At 42.2% G+C, this 16,203-nt stretch overlaps 1 protein-coding gene across 2 annotated transcripts in view; it reads left to right on the forward strand.

Moving 5' to 3' along the window:
* The window catches only part of FAM78B (family with sequence similarity 78 member B), a 105,810-nt gene extending 100,521 nt beyond the window's left edge, over nucleotides 1-5,289 (forward strand). For both annotated transcript variants that reach the window (XM_024986126.2, XM_024986124.2), the window contains exon 3: nucleotides 2,226-5,289. The gene's annotated coding sequence lies outside the window, so the exon portion shown is untranslated. The remainder of the gene's footprint in view (nucleotides 1-2,225) is intronic.
* Nucleotides 5,290-16,203: the final 10,914 nt, after the last annotated feature.

Here is a 16,203-nt window from a genome sequence, read left to right on the forward strand (position 1 = left end):
ATTGGAAAAATAACAGGAAAGATAATACATGCACTTCAGGCTGAGAACTATTTCATTAAACTGGGCTTAGAAAGCAAGACAGCCAATTAGATTATTTCCCACTTCATTCCCTCACATACCAGAAACTATAGAAAGCTATTATTACTAATTAATTAGGAAAGAAAGAAGGACTCTGTGTGTGCATATCCAATGAACAGGGACCAAGGCACTATCCCACCTACCTCTCCATGCACAGTGCTTATGCATGTACACAGTGTACGTACATGCACACACACACACACACACACACACATCAGGGACTAAAGACTCACTATCTCACCTGAAGAAATAACAAGAAAATACCACCTCTGAAAAGCCATTCACAATAGCAAAGAGAAATGCTATCTTTGGGTGTGTTTATCATAAAGGAAATGGGCCATTTCTTATGAGAGAATGCTGCTAAGTCACTTTAATCGTGTCCAGCTCTGTGTGACCCCAGAGACGGCAGCCCACCAGGCTCCTCTGTCCATGGGATTTTCCAGGCAAGAGTACTGGAGTGGGGTGCCATTGCCTTCTCTGTATGAGAGAATAACCAACTCTAAACTCAGTTGGATTCCAAACTTTCTGCAGCCAGAACAATCTTGTCTTTTCCTCTTCAGTAGAGAAAGAGTCATTTCCCAAGCCTATTTCAAGTGCTCAGGAGGTCTTCTGGATGCAGAAACCTGACATTGGCCTGATATTGAATTGACTTTATTAGGCAGGACTTCTCATACAGATCACCTGCACTTTTCCATCTATAAAATGGGAAGAAATCCTGTCCTCAGTGCCACAGTCACTCCTTTAAAGCTTTTAGGTTTGTGGGAGCACATTGACAGAGAACTCTAAGCTTCTTGTGCCTTGCCTTGGGGAAAATTGGTAGATGAAACTCAACTATGTAGTTGAAAAAAATTTTTGTGCAAAAATTATGCTAATCTAAAGGCATCCTTATTGTATAACTATTATAATAGGAATATGATAATAAATATAATAGTCATATAAAGTGGTCATCACGATGATGTGACTTTCACACACAGGTATCTCTCCACTGTGGTCCATGAGCAGTAGACAGATTCTGAGGTTGTTTCCAAGCTTCTGCACACCTGTATCCACTCAGTACCCCACTCTTCCCCATCATGCACCATATGTGTCACTCTGTGGCATGCGTGACGTCAAAGGCTGGCAGAGCCCAGCACAATCAGTCTCTCACTGCAGGAAGGGGAACTGGCATTCATTGATGCTAGAGCATGGCAGTTATTCCAGAGCACAAGATGAAGGGAGGGACAGTTTCTAGAATGGCTTCTAGGCTATTAAGTCCCTATTTGTATATATAATGGGGTTGTCTGCAAACTTCAAACAGTTGGAACAGGTTTATTTCACCATCTCTATAAGAATTTGAGATTTTTTTTTTCTTTCTGAAACTGACACCATGCCTAAAATCTGAATGCAACAGTGTTCATTTGGAATCACAAAAACTCATTGTGCCATTATAGTAGTACATTGCTATAACCAACCCCGCCTATCAACAATCCAATGATACAAAGCATAAACAAATGATCAGGAAAGCAAGAGGAGGATGTCCAATGCTTGGATTTATCTCAAAGAAACTCCTTTCATGCATTCAAAAATTCCCTTTTTATCTTAAAAATTCGGTTCACTTCTTCTTTAGGACCACAACTTACCATATATGCAAGTACTCCCCAAAAATAGTCTTTAAAAAAAAAAAAGAAAAATTGATCAACACTTTAAGTTGAGCAATACAGATTCACATTCAAAATGTTTTAGCAGAGCTCGAATATATGCCCATGCACAGGTATACTGGGAGGGCCCTAGATAGAGTTCTGGTGAATCAGCAATTCTTACAAATTACCTTGTGCCTTTGGATGCTGAGAACCAAAGCCATGGAGGGTCTGGAATTCCCACCCATTTCTGTAGACCCTTTTGTGCCTTGCTAATGGGTTACACTTATAGACGATCTAGAATCTAATATTGTTTTTGCTTAAAAACCACATAAATACTATAGACTGTCTTGACAGAGCAATGCATATGTAAATAAGTACTCATAATTTTGCATAAAAATCTCAGGGTCATTGTCTCCTTGCAATCTATTTATGAAGCCCAGATTATAAACATCTGCTTTTAAGGAAAAACATTATTTGGCCACTGTCTTAATGCCCATTTTATTTACATGTCTCCATGTCCACATACAGGTCACCTAGTAGAACAAGGCACGCCCAGGAGCAGAACCACATGGCAGAGACTAAAGAGGAGGAAGTGAGCAATGGCTGCTGGCTCCAGAAGCTGAAGCCCTGGATAGCTGACTTCCCATTAAAATGGGTGCCATCCTATCTGTCTCCTCGCCATCCTCCCATTCCCTCATCCCATGACCTGTCCCCCCTCCCACCCCACCACATGCCATGCAGCACTCTCCATAGGCTGGCTGGTTGGCTCCTGGGGAGCTGTGTTGAAGTGGGAGTTGTGCCTGCTGTATCTTTTTGTGTGGAAAGATTGGGTCCATCCAGATCTCAAGTCCATTCCCACACCTCTAAGTGAAGCTGGGATGAAGGACTTCAGATACCGAAAATGTTCCAGCATTGGTTCCCAAGCCCTAACTTCCCTCCCTATACTTTTGGGTGAAAAACAGAGGGAATATATATCTCCTCTCCTTCTCCCTCCTCCACATGGGTGGCCGATGTTAATACTCTGTCTAGATTTCTCTGATCCTTGCAGAGCCAGGGCCAAAGCAGTCCTACTTCCTCCACACAACTGGGCTGGTTACCTTCAGGTGACCAAGGGCAAAGTGTATGTCACCAGGATCAATGGGATGAGGAGAGAATCACTCTAACAGAGCAAAAACTGTGTGCACTTTTTTGTTTATTGCCTTGCTTACTGGTTTGTTTACTTATTTATGAAACATGTGTTTATTATATAACAGAAAAATCTACTCCCATCTCGCCCCAGAATTTGTCTTCTTGGCCCCATACAGCACAGTGAATTATTCCTCTTTGAAGTGACAGGAAACAGAGGGGGGGGATTTCTCTCCCTGTGCCCAGACACCTCCACCTCAGACAGATTTTAAACCAGAAGTGGGTTAGAGACCTAGTCAGGCTGTAAAGCCAAACAAACTAGTAGAGGCTTGACTGTCCAAATAGAAGCTCTCAGAACCATCCCCCACTGTCCCCCTTCATATCAACCCATCTCTTCTCCTTCTTCATGTGATGGTGGGGCCTGACCAGTCAGCTCCAGCCTGGCCCTCTCAGAACTAGACTTCTCATTTGCTCTGGTGCTGTCTTCTCAACTAACGCCACATGTACATTTCAGACACTGAGGAGCTTACAGAAAACCCATGTCTGATCCCTGCCCCAACTCATTCCAGCAGAATCTTTGGGGGTGGGGCCTGGGATGGGTGTTTTGAGAAAGTCACACAGATGATCCTAATGTAAGACTAGGATTGAGAAGCTCTTCTAGTGTCTTCCCACCTTTGCCCCTCCCCCCGCCCACATTCTTCATCTGTGATTTCCCAAGTTTTCTTCTGTGCCAAGAATAAGAAAAGGCCATTGAGGACTGACGAGTTCTCATCCCACTCCTCCAGCTCTGAACCTTCCCCATTTCTGACTCTTCCCCATTAGGTCAGTCAACCAGAGCAAACCCCTGGAGAGCTGGCAGATCCTTCCCGCTGTACCCAAGAGTGGTTCATGCACGCGGCCTGGGGGCTGATCTCAGACCTACCCTTTGCCAAATTCTCTCTCCACTTGCCCCTCCCCCAGGCTCCCCAAGTCCACATGAATGTCTCCAAACCCCAGTCCAGATGGAAAGGCCCACGCCCAGTGTTTATAACCCAAGCCTTAGGCCATTTCTGCACAGCCACCTGAACTGAACGAAAATCTGCTGATAATGAAGAAAGGAGCCATGTTGCCCCAAGCCAGTCCTTTCCCCAAGAACTGGACCCATCCAAATCCCAGATGGCTTACAAGATCTCTTACTGAGGAGTATGAGGACAGGTGTGTGTGTACACATGTGCACAGACTGTATACACACCATAGGGATGCACAGAGATGTGCTCTGTTCTTCAAAGGCCCAAGTGAATTCTGTTGGGTTGGCCAAAAAGCTCATTTGGGTTTTCCATAATATGTTACAGAAAAACCTGAATGAACTTTTTTGACCAACCCAATATATTGGGCATATACCTAGAATGTTGTAATATTTACAAACTGTTAGATATACCACACACACACACTAAGGAAACCTGTGATGTGGGAGGAGGTTTTTTTGCTACCCGTTCCCTCCAAGGGTTACTCTCTTGCCCCTGAGTAACTTCCTGGAGCAACTATTAATACGATGTCACACACCCTCAGCTGCCCAACCTGTCCCCCTCCCACATCCCACGTCACCAAGCCTTCTTCCCCCAACAGTCAGAATGTGCCCACCCCTCCATCCCATCTCTCAGGGTCCTACTCTGGATAGGAGACAGACAGTTCAGTCAGTGGGTGCTAAAGAGTTGAGTGTTACCCTCTCCGGTGACACTTATGTTTTAATAGGGGCTATAGATTTTGCCTTAATCTGAAAGCGTGGCTCTCATGGTGGGAATTTCAGGCACAGTGGTGGGCCAGTAAGGGATATTATTTTTTATCAGAAGGGGGCCTTTTAGAGCCCCTAAATCATACCTGTGTCTAAAATCAAACCCTCTTCAGTGCATGAGCACAAGCAGGCACATTTACTGTGTACACATTTTCCATAATTTTGAGACACCTCCCTTATATCGGCCCCATCTTAAAAAAAGGAACCAGCTAAACTAATTGAAACCTCACTGGGAAATGTAGCCTATTTTTCACTGGCCGCCAGCCATCTGGCCCACCCCGCCCTGTCCCATTTCCCTTCTGCTCATTCTCTTTTCTGCTCCCACTGTGTCAGTTCATCGATTTGTACATCTTCTCTGTGTTCTTCTGACCCACCTCACCACATGTATTTCCTTCCTTTCCTGTTTCCCAATTGGAATTGTGCTGTTTTCTGTGTCATCAGGACAAAGAGCAGGTTCAAAGCATGAGCATGTGTGTATCACTTTGAAGAAAGAGAACCCAGGTATTCTGCTACAGTTTGGAGAAAAACCCAATGAAAGAAGAGAATGAAAGCTGGCTCTGCAGAGTGCCTTAAAAATGACTTTAACTAGGAAATTCTGAATTGTCAGTCTTTGGACGTTACACAAACTCAAACAGATGTTGCATTTCACTTCTCTGGGATTAAAAAAATGTTAAATACAGTATGTATTCAACAATGTATCTTTTCTTTTTAATTTGGTCCTTAAAGATGCAGTGCTGGGTTTTCCATAAAGCCGAGGAAAGGCTCCAGGAATAAGCAACCCTGGGACATACAGAGGCAGATGCAGATGCCCTGCTCAGCGAGGAGATCTGGCAGACTAAGGCAGAGTGCTGCGACCATCATTGGTCCAGAAGGCAAGTCTCAGTTGAGAAAGAAGCTGGATGACATTGAGTAAGGAACAGAAAGGTGTCCTCATCCTTCTCCCTGATGATATTCTATCCTAGTCTGTGACTCAGTGCTATGAAATTAGGGGAAGGAGAACATTCTAGAAACACAGAAGGCAAACCTTGCTCTTCCATCCTCTCTCCACCTTCACTTCCCTGGAGCACTCTTTGACCAGTTTCTGCTTTGCTTTTGCTAAATGATTTTCCTCTAGCTTAACACTTGCTACTCAAGTTCTGACTACACCAAGATATTTGGAAGAAGGCAGTTAAACCTTCTGGGGTATTGCCTTCTCTCCATCAGAATTGCATTTTCAGATGATCAGATGGCAGCTAGGCAAGAGTGGAAGGTGTAGTGGGGATGGACCTCTTGGATTCTGAAACCCAATGGAGACAATAGGAATTGATGACCCAGCCCATCAGGATCCTAGCCCCACCCCGCCTCTCCCTATTACCTAACCCTGAACCTGCTTTTCTGCTTTGGAAGTCAGTGTCTGGGTGGTAAGAGCTTGGAGTCATCCAAGTAACAGCTCTTCTCTCTACTGCAACTTTTATTTAAATCTGTCGTGGCTATTTTAAATATGAGTTGTGACCATTCTGTGGGATCAGCAGTTTTAAGAGGGCTAAGAGTCACTAGTTCCATCTCTCTTTAATTCTTTCTCTCTCTCTCTCTCTCTCTCTCTGTCTCTCTCACACACACACATACACACATACCACCACCACCACCACTCAAAAGAGGGAGAGCAAGAAAGGAAGCCCAGATATAAAAATAGTAAATAGTGGTTTCCCTGGAAAAAATATTTCTCTATCATACATGTCACGAAGCGAGGGGAATACATTTTTAAGCATATGTATTCTTAATCAAAGACACACAACCCCCCCACAACCTTACAAGTTAGCCAAGCCACACATCCTCAATTCCATGGGAAGCAGCTTTGTGGACACATTTTAGGAAAGAATTTCTGCATCTTCTTCACTAGAAAGCATATTCTGAGGTACAGTCTCTGAGAAAGGGCAATTTGCACTGTTTTTCTATATCATTCGTTTTAAGAAATAAACGATGCACTGGCAAAGGCTGAACGCACCAAGTATGAATGTATGTATATATAAGGGTCTCTCCCACTATCCGAAAGCAGAGCATCCAATGAAACCTTTCATTAATCAAAATGGCATAAAGCAAAGAAGTAAGTACCTTAGGCCACATCTTGCTAACGGATGCACCAAATAAATTTAGATAAAGCACAGATGCTCACAGACACAATTCAAAGCCAGGGAGGCTTGATGCTGAGAGCGTAGTTCCTAGGGATGGAGCTTGGCAGGGCCACTCTCACTGCTCTAGGTGACCTTCCAGAATCAGTCCTACCTTATGCCAAAGTCACCCTAGTCACAAATCTCTATGCCTCTGCTTTATGCCCAAGTCAAGGAGCTGAGCCCTGTCCTCCCTGGGTCAGCAGTCTCATAACTCATCCTTCTCTGAGCCGGGGTAGGGGCCCCTTGGAGATCCCAGCTTCTAGCCTGTAGAGGAGTTGGCTCTCAGTCCTTGTAAATGCCCAGGTTCTCTTTGCAAGCTGATGTGTTTCTTCCATGCCCCCTCTCTGAAAGCCTGCTCTTGCATAAGTGAAGGAGATCACTGGATTGATCCCCAGAGAAAAAAGATTTTTTATTTCAACAGATACTTATTAATGACCAATATGTGCCAGATGCTCTGTTCTAGATGCTGAACATTCCTCAGTGAACCAAACAGATGAAAATCTGTCCCTCCTGGTACTTCCATTCTAGCAGGAGGAAAGACAGACAATAGATACAATAAATAAGGACATTGTACAGTAGTTAGATGGAAAGAAGTACTATGGGAGGGGGAAAAGGAATAGATAAGAGGGATCAAGAGTTCTAGAAGATCTGCTTCCAGGTGATTTTCTGTGTAGGCTTTATACCAAGAAACAGTGTCAAAAGCACTTACTAATAACAACAACAAATAATTATGGCCTCTCCAGATACCCCATTTAATCTCTGCATTAACAGTCATCCTTTTCCATGTAAAGCTTGAGATCTACAGTTTATACATTCCAAAGCAGTCTTAGGTTTATTGTCGCCTATCTTAACCCACGAGGACTTAATTCATTGCAGCTGAGAGAGTTTAAGTGACCTTCCCAAGGTCACATAGCTACTAAGTGTCACAGTGAGAATTCCAATAAGTCTCTCTTGACTCCACTGTGTGATTTTCTCAATGCATTTGTAAAGAGCACAAGATATGAAGCCAGAAAATCCAAAACGGAGACCCAGCATTGTCTTACTAGGTGTATGAAACCTTGAAAAGTTCCCTGCAGACATAAGATAAGACCAGATTTTAAATTACATTATAAATCATAAGGCACAGTACAAATATGATGCCTTGGGGCAACTCTGCAGGCTGCCTCAACACTCCACACACCTACTATCTGTGTGATTCATTAAGAAAATAAATATAATTAAAAGGAGTTATTTTTATAGCACGCTGCACACAACTCCCAAAGCAGTTCTTACTAAAGTTGGACAAATTAAAACAGTAAATATTTTCTGTTTGTAAACTAATTATCTGATTCAAAGAGACTCAAAGCAAGCCTGCTTTGAAGGTGTTCTGTAACTGCACATGCATAATCACACTAAATGTATTGAAGAAGCACTGGTACGTGGACCTTGTTAGGAGCTCCTGAGCATCAGTGCAGACAAAGACAGTCCTGTGATACATCCCAGGGTACAGTTGTGGCTGTGAGCAACTAGTTGTGTTTCTTATTCTCTTCTAGGACTCTTCATCATTTTTGTTATCTTTGTTATCTCAGCAATTGGAGAATCCCCACCAGTAAATTAAAAAAAAAAAAAAAAAAAAGATGTCACATTGACATGAAAGGCAGCTTGTACTGAGCCTAGTCTGGTACTATTTCCTAGTCTAAGCTAAGAAATAAGTCTGAATTTTGTTTCCGTGAAAGCTTAGAAGATACAAACTATAGGAGGAGAAGTGTTATGGACTGAATGTTTGTACACTCCTCAAATTCATATGTTGAAGCCTTAATCCTCAAAGTGATAGTATTTGGACATGGAGTCTTTGGGAGGTAATTAGGTTTGAAAGAGGTTGTCCTGAACCCAGGAATTAAACCAGTGTCTCTTGTATTGTGGGTAGACTCTTTACCCTCTGAGCCACTAGGGAAGCCTGTGTGGGAGGAGCCTCAATAATGGGTTTGGTGCCTTTAATGAAAAGATCCCAGGCGTCTCCCCTTCCCCATGTGAAGAAACCAAGAAGAGGGCCCTCACTAAAATGCAATCATGCTAGTACCCTGATCTTGGGCTTCCAGCTTCCAGAATTGTAAGAAACAAATCTTCATTGTTATCTAAGCGACCAGTTTATGGTGTTCTTGTTACAGCAGCCCAAACTAATGCATGAGGCATACTCTATTTTCTGAAATGGTTCTTAAATCTAACAGTCAAATCCCTGTGCTTCTATAAAGGGACATACATACTTGCCTTCAGGGAAAAAATTTAAAAGTTCTCCAGTTTATAGAACTGCCAAATGTTGTCTGCTCCCTTCTCCCCATGGTCAGTATAGGAGACTTGAGTAACCAGGAAAGACTAATCTCTTCATCCACCCTGCCAGCTTGGAGGATGCATGAAAACTGTTCTCTACTTCTGCTGCTCCTACCATAAAGATTCCAAGAGAAGTTGGGGGTGGGGGCGGTCCTAAGATGGTGGAGGAATAGGATGGAGAGACCACTTTCTCCCCCACAAATTCATCAAAAGATCATTTGAATGCTGAGCAAATACCACAGAACAACTTCTGAACGCTGGTGGAGGACACCAGGCACCCAGAAAGGCAGCCCATTGTCTTTGAAAGGAAGTAGGACGAAATATAAGAGATTAAACATAGAGACAAAAGAGGTAGGGATGGATACCCATCCTGGGAAGGGAGTCTTAAAAGAAGAGAAGTTTCCAAACACCAGGAAACCCTCTTACCAGCGGGACTGTGGGGGAGTTTTGGAATCTCAGAGGGCAACATAACCAGGAGAAAAAAATAAATAAACAAAACCCACAGATGACGTCAGAGAAGGCGATGGCACCCCACTCCAGTACTCTTCCCTGGAAAATCCCATGGATGGAGGAGCCTGGTAGGCCGCAGTCCATGGGGTCATGAAGAGTTGGACATGACTGAGCGACTTCACTTTCACTTTTCACCTTCATGCATTGGAGAAGGAAATGGCAACCTACTCCAGTGTTCTTGCCTGGAAAATCCCAGGGACGGGGGAGCCTGGTGGGCTGCCATCTCTGGGATCACACAGAGTCAGACACGACTGAAGTGACTTAGCAGAAGCAGATTACGTGCCTAACAACAACTCCCAATGGAGAAGTAGCCCAGATGCTCGCATCCACCACCAGCAAGCAGGGGCTGAATAAAGAGGTGCGGGCTGCATTGCTTAGGGTAGGGACGGGGCCTGAATGCCCTAAGGGCAATCTGAGGGAGCCAATGTAAGATAGCAACCCAGACTGTGGGATAGCCAGAGAGGAGAAAAAAAAGAGGAGAGAGAGAAAGAACTTCCCCACAAAAAAACTCCAACCTAAGGTACTGCTGGGCCCGCTCACAGAACAGAGGACTGAGCGAATACCAGAGGAGAGCTAGCTAGCTGCAGACCGGCCCATCCCCCACTGGAGGCAGGAAGGCAGGTGGGCGCCAGCCAGAGCCAGAAAGCAAGGGGCAAACTCAGCCCCAGAGACGGCATCCTCTACCAAACTGTGAGCAGGCTTCCAGTTCCTGACCAAGTCTTCCTGGGATCCTGGACAGTTGACATCCGCCAGGAGGGTCGCAGCCAGAGATCAGCTCTCCAGAGGAAACACACGGGAAGGCGCTCCCACTGTACACCCAGGAAACCGAGCGGCTGGGACCGGGAGGGTGATAAGATGCACCGCCTACCTGAGGAGAGTGTGCTTGCCAAGTACCTGGTCGCCTGAGCTGCTCAGACCTGGGAAGGGCACAAACCACAGGTCCAACCGAGTCTGTGCGTTTGTGGAGTACCCAAGAACCTGAACCTGAGCGGCATAGATCTGGGAAATGCAGGCAACCCAGGGCCCAGCTCAGACAGTTCCCCAGCAGAGCAAACTGGAGCCTGAGCAGTGTAAACTAGGAAAGTACACACAGCATGAGCAGGGGCAAAGCCACTGTGGCCCAGACACTGCAAGCACTCCCCACACACGCCAGTGATATTTGTTTGCAGTGTTCCTCCCTCCCCGCAGTATAATTGAACAAGTGTGCCTAAATAAATGACCACCTTTGCCCCCTTGTGTCAGGGCAGAAGTTAGATACTGAAGAGACTTGCAAACAGAGGAAGCCAAAATAAACAAAGAAGAGGGAACGGCTCTGGAAGTGGCAGGTGCAACAGATTAAAACCCTGTAGTTAGCACTGGCTACATTGGAAGGGACCTATAGACCTTGAGAAGAAGTATAAGATGGAACAAGGAACTATCTGAAATGGAACTGACCACACACTACCCTCAAGAGCTACAGAGAAATTCCTAGATATATTTTACTATTATCATTTTTAAATTTTTTATTTTTAAGTTCTTTATTACTTTTTAAATTTTCATTTCAAAAACCTATTACCATGGAGGGGAGAAGACCCTATTTTTAAAGCAAATTTCATATTTTTTTAATAACTTTTGCAATTTTTTTTAATATTGTATTTTTGAGAGTCTAACCTCTACTGTAGATTTTTAATCTTTTCTTTTTAGTATTTGTTATCAATTCTGTACCTTTAAGAATCCAATCTTCATTTTTACTTAGGAGTGTGATTACTGGCTTGATTGCTGTCTTCCCTTTTGACTCTCCTTTTTCTCCCCCAGATCACCTCTATCGCCTCCCTCCCCCCTTCTCTCCTCTACTTAACTCTGTGAATCTCTTTGGGTGTTCTGGGCTGTGGAGAACACTTAGGGAACTGACCATGGGCTAGAATGGTCTCTCTCCTTTTGACTCCCCCTCCTCTCCTCCTGATCACCTCTATCTCCTTCCTCCCCTTTTCTCTTCTCTTTGTAACTTCGTGAACTTCTCTGAGTGTTCCAGACTGTGGAGAGCAAATAGGGAATTGATTCCTGACTAGATTGCTCTCGCCCCTTTTGATTCCCCCTCTTCTCCTGGTCACCTCTATCTCCCTCCTCCCTCTTCTCTTCTTCATGTAACTCTGTGAACCTCTCTGGGTGTCCCTCACTGTGGAGAATCTTTTCACCATTAACCTAGATGTTTTATCATTGGTGCTGTGTGGATGGAGAAGTCTTGAGGCTACTGTAAGAATAAGATTGAAAGCCAGAGGCAGGAAGCCTAAATCCAAAACTTGAGAACACCAGAAAACTGACTCCAGGGACCATTAATCAAAAAAGCTCATCCAAAAGCCTCCATACCTACACTGAAACCAAGCTCCACCCAAAAGCCAATAAGTTTCAGAGCAAGACATACTAAGCTAATTCTCCAACAAAGCAGGAACATAACCCTAAGCATTAAAACACAGGTGGCCAAAAGTCACACCAAACCCATAGACACCTCAAAACCCACTACTGGACACTTCATTGCACTCCAGAGAGAAGAGATCCAGCTCCACCAACCAGAACACCAATGCAATCTTCCCTAACCAGGAAACCTTGACGAGCTACTCGTCCAACCCCACAAACAGGGAGGAACCTCCACAATAAAGAGGAACCACAAACTTCCAGCATACAGAAAGGCACCTGAAACACAGCAACCTAAACAAGATGAAAAAGAAGAGAAATATTCAGCAAGTAAAGGAACGTGATAAAAGTCCACCAAACCAAACAAAAGAGGAGGAGATAGGGAGTCTAAATGAAAAAAATTCAGAATAATGATAGTAAAAAATGATCCAAAATTTTGAAAACAAAATGGAGTTACAGATAAATAGTCTGGAGACAAGGATTGAGAAGATGCAAGAAAAGTTTAACAAGGACCTAGAAGAAATAAAAAAGAGTCAATCAATGATGAATAATTCAATAAATGAGATTAAAAGCACTCTGGAGGGAACCAACAGTAGAATAACTGAGACAAAAGATAGGATAAGTGAGGCAGAAGATGGAATGGTAGAAATAAATGAAGCAGAGAGGGAAAAAGAAAAAAGAATTAAAAGAAATGAGGACAACCTCAGAGACTTCTGGGACAATGTTAAATGCCCCAACATTTGGATCATAGGAGTCCCAGAAGAAGAAAACAAAAAGAAAAGCCATGAGAAAATACTTGAGGAGATAATAGTTGAAAACTTCCCTAAAATGGAGAAGGAAATAATCACCCAAGTCCAAGAAACCCAGAGAGTCCCAAACAGGATAAATCCAAGGTGAAACACCCCAAGACACATATTAATTAAATTAACAAAGATAAAATATTTTAACAAAGACCAAATATTAAAAGCAGCAAGGGAAAAACAACAAATAACCCACAAGGGGATCCCCATAAGGATAACATCTGATCTTTCGATAGAAACTCTTCAAGCCTGATGGGAATGGCAGGACATACTTAAACTGATGAAAGACAAAAACTTACAACCCAGATCATTGTATCCAGCCAGGATCTCATTCAAATATGAAGGAGAAATCAAAAGCTTTACAGACAAGCAAAAGCTCAGAGAATTCCAGACCACCAAACCAACTCTTCAACAAATGTTGAAGAATCTTCTCTAGACAGGAAAGACAGAAAAGGTTTATAAACTCAAACCCAAAACAACAAAGTAAATGGCAATGGGATCATGCTTATCAATAATTACCTTAAATGTAAATGGGTTGAGTGCCCCAACCAAAAGACAAAGACTGGTTGAATGGATGTATAAACAAGACTTTTATATATGCTGTCTACAAGAGACCCACCTCAAAACAAGGGACACTTACGACTGAAAGTGAAGGGCTGGAAAAAGATATCCATGCAAATAGAGACCAAAAGAAAGCAGGAGTAGCAATACTCATATCAGATAAAGTAGACTTTAAAATAAAGGCTGTGAAAAGACACAAAGAAGGACACTACATAATGGTCAAAGGATCAATCCAAGAAGAAGATATAACAATTATAAATATATATGCACCCAACATAGGAGCACCACAATATGTAACCCAAATGCTAACAAATATGAAAGGGGAAATTAACAATAACACAATAATAGTGGGAGATTTTAATACCCCACTCACACCTATGGATAGATCAACTAAACAGAAAATTAGCAAGGAAACACAAACTTTAAATGATACAATGGACCAGTTAGACCTAATTGATATCTATAGGACAATTCACCCTAAAACAATGATTTTCACCTTTTTCTCAAGTGCACACGGAACCTTCTCCAGGATAGATCACATCCTGGGCTGTAAATCTAACCTTGGTAAATTTTTAAAAATTGAAATCATCTCAAGCATCTTTTCTGATCACAATGCGGTAAGATTAGATGTCAACTGCAGGAAAAAAAAAAAAAAAAACTATTAAAAATACAAACATATGAAGGCTAAACAACACACTTCTGAATAACCAACAAATCACAGAAGAAATCAAAATATGCATAGAAATGAATGAAAATGAAAATACAAGGATGCAAAACCTGTGGGATTCAGTAAAAACAGTGCTAAGGGGAAGGTTCATACCAATACAAGCCTACGTCAAGAAACAGAAGAGAAATCAAATAAATAATCTAACTCTACACTTAAAGCAACTAGAAAAGTAAGAAATGAAGACTCCCAGGGTTAGTAGAAAGAAAGAAATAACAAAAATTAGGGCAGAAATAAATGCAAAAGAGACCATAGCAAAAATCAACAAAGCTAAAAGCTGGTTCCTTGAAAAGATAAATAAAACTGACAAACCATTAGCCAGACTCATCAAGAAACAGAGAAGAATCAAATCAACAAAACTAGAAATGAAAATGGAGAGGTCACAACAGACAACACAGAAATACAAAGGATCATAAGAGACTACTATCAGCAACTATATGCCAATAAAATAGACAACTTGGAAGAAATGGACAGATTCTTAGAAAAGTATAACTTTCCAAAACTGAACCAGGAAGAAATAGAAAATCTTAACAGACCCATCACAAGCACAGAAATTGAAACCGTAATCAGAAACTTTCCAACAAACAAAAGCCCAGGACCAGACAGCTTCACAGCTGAATTCCACCAAAAACTGAGAGAAGAGCTAACACCTATCCTACTCAAACACTTCCAGAAAATTGCAGAGGAAGGTAAACTCCAAAACTCATTCTATGAAGTCATCATCACCCTAATACAAAAACCAGACAAAGATGCCACAAAAAAAAAAAAAAAGAAAGAAAAGAAAAGAAAACTGCAGGCAAATACCACTGATGAACATAGATGCAAAAATCCTTAACAAAATTCTAGCAAACAGAATCCAACAACATATTAAAAAGACCATACTTCATGACCAAGTGGGCTTTTTCCCAGGGATGCAAGGATTCTTCAATATTCGCAAATCAATCAATGTGATACACCACATTAACAAACTAAAAGATAAAAACCACATAGTTATCTCAATAGATGGAGAGAAAGCCTTTGACAAAATTCAACATCAATTTATGATTTAAAAAAACCCTCCAGAAAGCAGGCATGAGAGGAATATACCTCAACATAATAGAAGTCATATATGATAAACCCACAGCAAACATTATCCTCAATGGTGAAAAATTGAAAGCATTTCCCCTAAAGTCAGGAACAAGACAAGGATGCCCACTCTCACCACTGCTATTCAACAGCATTTTGGAAGTTTGGGCCACAGCAATAAGAGCAGAAAAAGAAATAAAAGGAATCCAGATTGAAAAAGAAGAAGTAAAACTCTCACTGTTTGCAGATGACGTGATCCTCTACATAGAAAACCCTAAAGACTCCACCAGAAAATTACTAGAGCTAATCAATAAATATAAAATTAACATGCATAAATCCCTTGCATTCATAGACACTAATAATGAGAAAACAGAAAGCAAAATTAAGGAAACAATTCCATTCACCATTGCAATGAAAAGAATAAAATACTTAGGAATATATCTACCTAAAGAAAAAAAAGACCTATATATAGAAAACTACAAAACACTGATGAAAAAAATCAAAGATGACACAAATAGATGGAGAAACATACTGTGTTCATGGATCAGAAGAATCAATATAGTGAAAATGAGTATACTACCCAAAGCAATCTATAGATTCAGTGCAATCCTTATCAAGCTACCAATGGCATTTTTCACAGAACTAGAACAAATAATTTCACAATTTGTATGCTACTGCTACTGCTGCTAAGTCACTTCAGTCATGTCCAATTCTGTGCGACCCCAGAGATGGCAGCCTACCAGGCTCCTCTGTCTCTGGGATTCTCCAGGCAAGAACACTGGAGTGGGTTGCCATTTCCTTCTCCAACACATGAGAGTGAAAAGTGAAAGTGAAGTCACTCAGTTGTGTCTGACTCTTCACGATCCCATGGACTGCAGCCCACCAGGTTCCTCCATCCATGGGATTTTCCAGGCAAGAGTACTGGAGTTGGGTGCCATTGTATGGAAATACAAAAAACCTCGAATAGCCAAAGCAATCTTGAAAAAGAACAATGGAACTGGAGGGATCAACCTGCCTGACTTCAGGCTCTACTACAAAGCTACAGTCATCAAGACAGTATGGTACTGGCACAAAGACAGAAATATAGATCAATGGAACAAAA

Source organism: Bos taurus, chromosome 3 (genome assembly GCF_002263795.3).
Source record: "Bos taurus isolate L1 Dominette 01449 registration number 42190680 breed Hereford chromosome 3, ARS-UCD2.0, whole genome shotgun sequence".
Classification (NCBI taxonomy): Eukaryota; Metazoa; Chordata; class Mammalia; order Artiodactyla; family Bovidae; genus Bos; species Bos taurus.